The following is an 8,264-nucleotide window of genomic DNA, read 5'->3' as shown; positions in this document are numbered from 1 at the left end:
AGAATGATTCAATACGGCGTCTAACAAACAAATCAAGAATTTCACTTCGAATCTTGGACTTTAACACCTCGCTGCTTATGGTGTTTCATGATCAGTATCGGAAATGAATGGAGAAGTGGTAGAACGTGCGGAACCGCACATTGGATCACTCCAGTGCGGCACGAAGCCGCTGACGCCGAGTCGGCATATCCCATGCCGCCAGCGACGCCCTGCTTGTTCCCTGGCACGGGTGGCGCGTGGAGGCAACTTCCGCGTCATAAGCACCGGGCAAAGGTTTGTCGAGCAACTCAAGTGAGGCGAACCGCCTAAGGGAAGGAAGGGAGAAGGTCGTGAAGGTGGCCTCGTTATCCGTATTAGAGGTCCAAACAGGGAGAAATGGTAGGGAGAACCTTAGTCCCCTACTTCGGTTACCTTACAAGCCAACCGCCGGGGTTTCTCGGAAACGAGAACGCGTTGGCGGGTCCTGGAGTGCCCGTCAAGAGCGCACGCGCATACCCCGCGGGGTGATTATCACGACCAGCACCCTCCGCATCTCGGCACAGTGGAACGTGTAACCAGCCCGGGGTCCTATTTCAACCTACACTTGTTCCATGTTGGAATGGGTAGGCTAACCGCAAGGGACAAACCAAATCCTCAGGTCGGGTAGGATGGCACTACTGGCAAATACTGTCTGGCGGAGACGCAGGCGCGAAGCGTGGTAGGCCCGCCAGCGCGCGCCGAAAGCGGGAAAAGCAGCCCAGCCGCAGGGACGAGAACCGACGGAGCTACGGAAGCATAACCGGGCGGTCAAGCCGGGAAGGCCGGGTCATTTGACGGGAATGGAAAGGCCGATTTATTCTGTTCAAGCTGGGGAAAGGAGTGAGAATGAGGAGCCGGCCCCACGGACCTACGGGCCGGGCCTAAGGCCAAGGCCTTAGCGGGTTTACGGTACGACAGACAGCGCCGCCTAGAGAGGATAATTTGCTTCCGGGAGGAAGTATCCCCCCGGGACCCTGGAAGAAAGTTACAAAACTTTGGGGGCAGCAGCCTAAATTTCACGTACGCGCATAAGCTACCGAACGAGATACATTTCACCGGCGAATGAATGCTGGGCCCCCGTAAGAAATGGCGTGAGCCGTATGCGGGGAGACTTGCACGTACGGTTCTGCCGGGGGGATCTGGCCAACAAAAGACCGGCGCCTACCCAACTAGAGGCACGGAAAAATTAATCGAGTATAAAACGTATCTTCAAGCTTTACCTCATTTTGATCGTTCAGAGGGCGACTGCGAAGTCACCGAATGAATGAAGTCCTCCTTAGAGGTGCTGCAGAGACCCACGGCGAGGCGGATATTACTAATCGACATATGGGATATGGCGACGACAACAGCATGTCGTAAAAGGAGATAACTGGGAATAGCCAACTCTTGGCGTATCTCCAACTACATCCTTAAGTGGCAGTTGAATGGGGAGTATCGTGAATGCGAGGTGCCAGCGGAATGATCAGCCGGACGTGTTGGGCAGCTAGGGCTTTCTCCCCACCGCGTCTTTCCTTGTGTGTTGAAGATCTGAAGCGAGTGCACCGGGGATAAGGGAAACCGGGATTCGATATGAATATAGCAAACATCTGAAGCATAACCGCACACTCACACGACCTTTGCCGAGAGATAGGAGCATTCGGTGAAACCGGTGAACCACACTTTAGGATAGATGTGTGGGACAGAGGGCTCGTAGTACCTGCCTACCTTCCGCTTTGGGAACCGTGTAAACAGAAAGTGCTGCTAGAAAGTAGAAGGGAAGGGGCCTAAATCGGCAGACGGACCGACGTCGCACACTTGAGCAGTGCCGGGCGGGGTTTGTGCTAGTCAGAACACCCGGATGGGGAATTGGCCAGTCAACTCCACCCCCTTCGAAGATGTTGCCAGAATGTACGACTTCCGGGGTCCTTCCGTCCCGGCCGGAGCACAACCCAGCGCTTTCTCCCCGCTTTTCTTTTGCGCGCTCCGAAGGTTATCCCGGAATGAGGTAAAGGAGCGCTTGCCGCGCTCCGCACTTTCCCTAGCCCTTCGGGCCTTCGACCCACGTTCGCTGCTTCGTTGGCTTTACAAACGAAGGCTTTAGCCCCGATGTCACCTAAATGCTCATGGATGGAAGTACTTCGGCAAGGCGAAAACTAAACCGTGGTAACGCTGCACCCAACGCCTGGGAATCTAGAACCGGTAACTCAAGTTGGAGAGCCGTGTGATGGGTGACCATCTCGCACGGTTCAGAGAGCACTTGTGTATGTGATGCAAGTGAACGTGTGCCATACAGCAGCAGCTGGCATCGAGTAACTTTCAACCCTATCTATGTTCCTATGATGGCCCAAGAACACGCTTATCCTTCAGCTGTAGAGAGACCTTGTAATTGCGAGGTATCATTATGAGCTCAATATATATGAGTGTTATTTCGCGAAATAACTTGAATTCCAAATTATTTACCTGCTTTAACTACTTATGCTACGGATGCGGGAGCATCAACTCCGTTCCCGTGGGCTTTTGAAGAGCGAGAAAAACTTTTAGAATTCCATGAAAGAGTCTCGGGAGCCAGGATGCATGCCAGTTATACATGACCAGGTGGAGTGGCATAAGATCCGCCTTTGGGCTTGAGTGGAGATATTTTTTCATTTACGCAATAATTTGCTTCTCGTATTGACGAATCGGAAGAAATGTTAACCAACAACCGTATCTGGAAACAACGATTAGTGGATATTGGTACTGTCACTGCACAGCAAGCTTTGGATTGGGGATCCAGCGGTGTAATGTTAAGAGGTTGTGCGACATGAAGACATCGATAGCAATATGGGGGAAGTTCCCATCGGGCAACGGTTCTGCCTGACCCTACTCAAGCACGCTTTGACTGTAAAGACTTGGTGTGAAGCCTTGAGGACAACGTCCCTCAAGATGGGGGCTAGGGTGAGCTGAGGGGGAGACAGCGTAAGCAAATGTGTATAAGCCCAGTGAAGCATGACCGAGGCGAGGCTAGGGCCACCTTCGACTGGTTAGTCTGACGGACTGTGAACGGATTCGCCCTTGGCCTCTGGGCACGTCGAAACCGCATGAGTTCACCGGGGTAGAGCACGGTCCGCCGAAATCGGCATAGGTTAGATGCCATTGATGGAACATGGTAAGCCCATATTCATCTGTGCGTCCGTAAGGGCTAAGCACATAACGAGATGTGGGTGGAGGAAGACCCGAAAAGCAAAGGCCGAGCCACCATGGCTCGGATAGGGGTACGTGACCTGCACTGGCCCACTTGGGTAAAGTGGCTTTCACCACGAATTGATTGAAGCAAATCCAGAGGCAGCTTGGCTTTAAGCACAGAGTTTAATCGGGCGAAGTAGCGCTCTGAGGTAAACAACCTGCCTTTCGTAAAATTGTGATGGTACGGAAGTATGGAGACCTGGAAAGAAATTACTACAGACTCCGCAGACTAGTAACTAGTCCCGGCCAGCCTAGCACGAGCCCTCAACCTGCGCGTCGGAACTACATCCCTTTTGCTGCGGATGTAGCGCGCGTTTCGACTCTATTGGTCATGGTTGTTCCCCGTTGCGGGCCACGCAGTAAGTGGCCTGAGGCAAGCAAAAATCTCTTTGCTGCTTGTGTTGGCGAAGAATGAGCCGGGCGGGCCGAAGGCATGCGCAGCCTTTCTGGTGTTTGTGTCGGCGAAAAATAAGCCGGATCCCCGCCGATCAATCTGAAATCTGGTGCTATGGACGTTTACGCATAAACCAGGAATGCCCTTCATCCTCAAGCGCCTGCAGACGCGTTACAGGGGCCTCTGGGAATGCATTTGAGCCGTATGAAGGGAAACTTCCACGTACAGTTCTCAGGGGGGGAGAAAGCCCGACGAAAGGGCCTACCTATCCCAACCGGGAGTATGCTGGGATTCGCGAAAAGCAGCACCTCACGATGTTCATGACTAATCGGATTCCGACGTATCAGTAGGTACCAGGGGGGATTGCTACGACCGTTATTGTATTCGTATCGAAGAGATGTGATAAAGTATTTGAATCACTGTACAACGTCTCAATGAAATGCCCGGCGGCATGATTAAAGCCGATGATCGTAAGCTATGTCCTCCATCATGACCTTAAATGAAACAATCCACGGAATCGTGCGCCGTGTGGAACGTGGATCGTCGTTCTTAACCGAGGCTCAAGTTAAGCTCCGTCTTGGAACCCTGTGGTTAGGAGTAAAGCATCCCAAGGTAGCGTATCCCGTTGGAAGGAATACGTGGAAAAGCATTAGGCGGGAAAACCGGAGAGGGCTCAGCGGGGCGGGGGAAGCGCTTCAGCGCTCCTTCGGAGCGCGCTTTCCCGCCGGGCTTTCCCGCTCGCTGTAGGCGGGGCGCATAGCGCTTCTCCTTACAGGGAAAACGCTAGTTTTCAACGGCGCTGGCGGGGAAGCGCTATGCTTGGCGGGGCCCTCTCCCTTCGATCTCGCCCCCCTCCCGGGGGGCTTTGCCACCCCAGTACTTTGAAGGCTATCGCCCCATTCCGGCTGAAGCGCTCCCCCATCATTAAAGGGATAACCTTCGGAGTGCGCGAGAGCGCCGGAGCGCTCCGGGTTCACGCCCAACGGCATGAAACCGGCCTCCGGCCCTTCCCCCCCCCTGGTTGGGGGGAGCCTCAGGAGGGACCCCGTTAGGGGCCCGGGGTTTCCTCTTGAAAGCGCTACGCGCCTTGGGGTAGAGCAGGAAGCGCGAGGCGTAGCGTCTACCTTCAAACAGAAAGAAGTGTCCGAGAGCTAGACAGTAGGTGGCTTGACGAGGATGACTAAGCTGACACGCCAAAGTTGGCACAGGGGGGTGCCCTATCGCAGGCGGTTCGCGGTAGCGTTCGTAGTAGTGCATTAGGATTCCGATGTACTGCGTCCAAGATCAGAACGGGCTTGCCGGACACTCCCGTCCCGGTTTGGAGGGAGCTAAAGCGCAGCCATCTTATCCACTCAACTAGCAGGAAGTCGAAACACTGAGAGAAACCGGAAAACGCGACGGCAATAATACGGAACCACGGGACCCCCCCAAGGAGAAATCCGATGTAGGGATACGGAGTCCTCTACGTAGGCGGCTAAAAAAACCTCCAGCCGAGGGAGGACAGCCTTTAGAAGCAACAGGGAACCCGAGAAAACGCTTTGCGTTTTCTTTCTCTTCGCGCCTTTTCCCGCCCGATCGAGAATCAGGTAGCTTGGTAGCACAGAAGAGAGGATTAGCATTACGACCATAGAAGATCAACCACTGACACTTCCCCTGTTGGGCCATGAACTGGAAAAACGCTCCAGCGACGGAAAAGAATATGTGGAATTCTCGGGATTATTTCCAAGCCTGAGGCTCTGATCGCTGGTTACGAAGCTATTTGAGGTCTCCCTTCTACCGGGCCGACATTTGGGAAGAGGAAAGGCAGGCCGAAGGCCCGGGGAAAGCTTAGCTGATAAGTGCTTTATCCCCTCGAAGGGCAATTGCCCGGATCTGACTCAGAAACACTGGACGGCATGGACACGCAATGGATTCATAACACTGCATTATCTATTCAGGCAGGCAAATACCAATTTCACGCCGGCTCGAGGAATGGAAATTGACGAAGACGAGATAGAGGAAAAAATACTAGAGATTGGTAGTTTTCCCATCTACCGGGACGAGGTGGTTTGGAGCCATGAAGGCGGTGCCCGAACATATCTCTGAACCCACATTATCAGACCACGAAATGCCCACGGTTTCAGCAGACCCAGACCCCGGCAAAACCAACAGCGTGGGAGGCTCGGAGGCTGCTGCAGCAGGCAGCAGCCCGGCAGGGCAGAAAACGCCGCTTCGCGTTCTATTCCCGCTCCGTGTTCGAGAAGCTTTCGGAAAAGCAAGCAGAGAAAGGATTATTGGTTCTATTGTTCTTGCTTCCTCATCTGCGCTGCCAACCAAGTAGACGGCGCCCCCACACGACATTAAAATTAAAAAGGTTCAAACAACAATATCAAAGCGGGGTGATCGAAGCGGACATTTCGAGATGTGAGATGTTTCGACAGCATACCTTATGAGGTTATCTTGGACTGCGTTTCGAAAAGAGTAGCCTGTACACGATTTCCGGCAATGGTGAAATGCTCCCCTGAGACAAGGTATATAGATAGAAAGGGCAACCTTAAGAAACTGTCAAAGGTAGGCACTCCCAGTGTTTTAACCCACTTGATGAACCGGGTTAGCAAACTCCCGCGTTCCGGTCTAGGTAAAGTGCGCCCTGCGCAGATCCGGAGATGCATCAATTACGTTCAGTCAGGGGCATAGGAGCCAGAATGAAAACTAGCAAAGAGTGAATTGGGGATAGCTGAAAACCGAAAACAAATCCCGCTGTTACGTGCTAAGTATCATCAGGACTGGCACCATGGTCAACTGAGTTCTGAACGAATTAGCTTCTCGTCCAACGGGTAATGGCTTAATCTAGAGATAGAGAGCCTCATGATGGGAAACTATCGCGTAAGGTTCGGAGAGAGAAATATGATTCTAAGGAAGAGCAGAAGCTTGCTTCTTGCCCCAGGAACTAGGCCTGAATAACTACGGTCCGAATCAGATGTCCACCCTACTTCAATTCACCATTCCAAACCTTATACAGAGGGGTCTTCTGTACCAGCTTCTTCTACCCATACCGCAGCTGAAGCACCTAAAGGAGAATCTGGTGCGTTCCCAGTCAGTAATGGAACCAATCGTCCTTATCGTCGTAAAATAAGAGCACCTGGCTTTGCTTATTCACAAGGACCCGATTCTATGTCCAAAAATCACATGCCAGCAGACGTGGTCACCATCACCGGTACTCAAGATATTGTGTTTGGAGAGGTGGATAGACAGGACTACTCGAAGCACGAGTAGGAACCCAAAAAAGAAGCCAAAACATCTCAAACCTAGCCGCCTTTCCTTGCTGCCGGGTGCCCTTCGGGCCAAAGGGCTTGAGTGGGGTTTTCTCTAGCCGATAGCCCGGCCAAATGCCAGATTATTCCCAAGTGCCGGCGAAACTTGTATCGTCGGCACCCAACCATTATGGATGCGCGTGATCATCAGATTTTGGCACTACGATGTGATGCGGCGCGGGGGATGAGTTTTCTTTAGTAGCGAGTCCGATGGGCCTCGGAGAGACAGGAAAGAGGAAGCACCCGTGATTGGAACGGTATGAATAGGTAAACACGGCGAAGTAATGATGTTCTCATCTCCCAATTCATCTAACCAAGTGAAGATACACGAATAGCGGGAGTGTACCACCTGGGAGAACTCATCTCCCCCCGGCAGAGCACCCCCCGTACATTGGTTAATGACTTTATTGAAATTTTCCCAATCATTACGTAGATAACAACGAGCATCATCCCATGTGATATCTTCTAGGTTACGCATTACCGGAGCGTGTTGTTGCGCCAGTCCTTTGCAAAACCGCGCGCAAGACTGCTTTCCGGTTAGTTCCCTATCCAATATAAGCTGCGTTACGCCGCTAGAGAAGACAGGGCAGCGGCGAGGGTCGAACCTCGCCCGTTTAAAGTCCGGACGACTAGTAATTTTGGATAATTATTCATGGTCACATATTCGGGTTTTATGGGATATTCATGGCAGTTTAAGGCTATCCCGGGTGGTCCGGTGGATTATTTGATCGATGCTCTTCGTTGGTCGGATAGAAAGCATTCGGTACTTGGATAGAAGGCACCTTCTCGCCCTTCTTCCTCCCGTACCGGAGTATTTGGAACGGTCGAAGTGTCAACGAAGCGATCGAGTGGAGACCAGGGACCATAAGATTGAACCGTTAATCAATTAATTGAGCTCAGATCTCAAATTTGATCATTCCCGCTAACGGTAAAGCGTTGGGAACTCTATTTACCCAATTCTTGTAGCGGAAGCGAAAGGCTAACAAGAACCCTTTGCCTAGCTTTTCTCCGCTAGTAAGCGCCTCCAACACGCAGCAAGTAGCAAAAGGCTAGGAGTTCGAGATTCCTCTTGAAAACAGAATCCCAGCGGTTCCCCCGGCGTGGGGGGAGTGTGTAATCCTAGCGGAGCTAAGATCACAGCGCGTGATGTTGCGTGGAAGCTTGTTGCCCACTACCCCATGCCCGGGATTCCGATCCCGGCCCCCCGTCGGTTTTTTCGAATCTCTGGCCACAACCAAGAAATAGGACATCAAGGCAATCCACCAATCAATCCCCTTGCCCGGCTTCGGTCTACAGCTCGGCCTGGCTGAACGTCTTGGTTGGCGTTGATTGGTCTTCTGTTTTGGGCTTCGACCGAA

General features: G+C 52.5%; 1 pseudogene; it reads right to left on the bottom strand.

Annotated features, from left to right (window-relative positions):
- Positions 1 to 1,239: 1,239 nt before the first annotated feature.
- On the bottom strand, positions 1,240 to 2,233 carry LOC147879303 (uncharacterized; annotated as a pseudogene).
- Positions 2,234 to 8,264: the final 6,031 nt, after the last annotated feature.

This window comes from Dipteris shenzhenensis, unplaced genomic scaffold (genome assembly GCF_047967505.1).
Source record: "Dipteris shenzhenensis isolate YYH24624 ecotype China unplaced genomic scaffold, Dip_SZ_1.0 scaf0051, whole genome shotgun sequence".
Classification (NCBI taxonomy): Eukaryota; Viridiplantae; Streptophyta; class Polypodiopsida; order Gleicheniales; family Dipteridaceae; genus Dipteris; species Dipteris shenzhenensis.
This window is presented reverse-complemented; position numbering and strand designations above follow the sequence as displayed.